The sequence below is a fragment of the Solea solea genome, chromosome 7, assembly GCF_958295425.1.
Source record: "Solea solea chromosome 7, fSolSol10.1, whole genome shotgun sequence".
Lineage (NCBI taxonomy): Eukaryota > Metazoa > Chordata > Actinopteri > Pleuronectiformes > Soleidae > Solea > Solea solea.
In genome coordinates this window covers 2,186,710-2,187,107 of record NC_081140.1, presented here as the reverse complement: position 1 = coordinate 2,187,107, position 398 = coordinate 2,186,710, and the positions used below count along the sequence as shown (strand labels likewise).

Here is a 398-nt window from a genome sequence, read left to right as displayed (position 1 = left end):
TGAATGATATATTTTCTTTATTTTATACACAACAGACTATCCAGCAGACACATTCACTACCCAGGGATTACAGGCGCCTGAGGAATTCCTCACACTCCAAGGCTTTCTTGTAATTGCTCAGGAAGCTATCCAGTTTCTGCCTCGCTTTTGAGGAAATGTGGCTCTGAAGCTGTTCCCCAAGCTGGGTTATCTCGCTGACAAGACAAAACGATATAGCAAAAATAATTAAGTCGTTAAAGACACTCAAATACATAATAAGATATAAACTGAAAATTGGATTAACAGTTTCCTAAACTATCCAGCTTACCTTGAGTCAAACTCTGTGCCACGCATGTACATCTCCTTGGCTTTGTCCAGGGAGATGGAGTGAACAGCTCCGAGGGCGTGTACTGTTGCCT

At 42.0% G+C, this 398-nt stretch overlaps 1 long non-coding RNA gene across 1 annotated transcript; it reads right to left on the bottom strand.

The window, feature by feature from the left end:
* Positions 1-398, bottom strand: LOC131463052 (uncharacterized). The gene is made up of 2 exons (XR_009240936.1): positions 308-398; positions 1-194 (listed from the first exon to the last, which is right to left on the bottom strand). It is a non-coding gene; the product is annotated as an uncharacterized LOC131463052 (long non-coding RNA).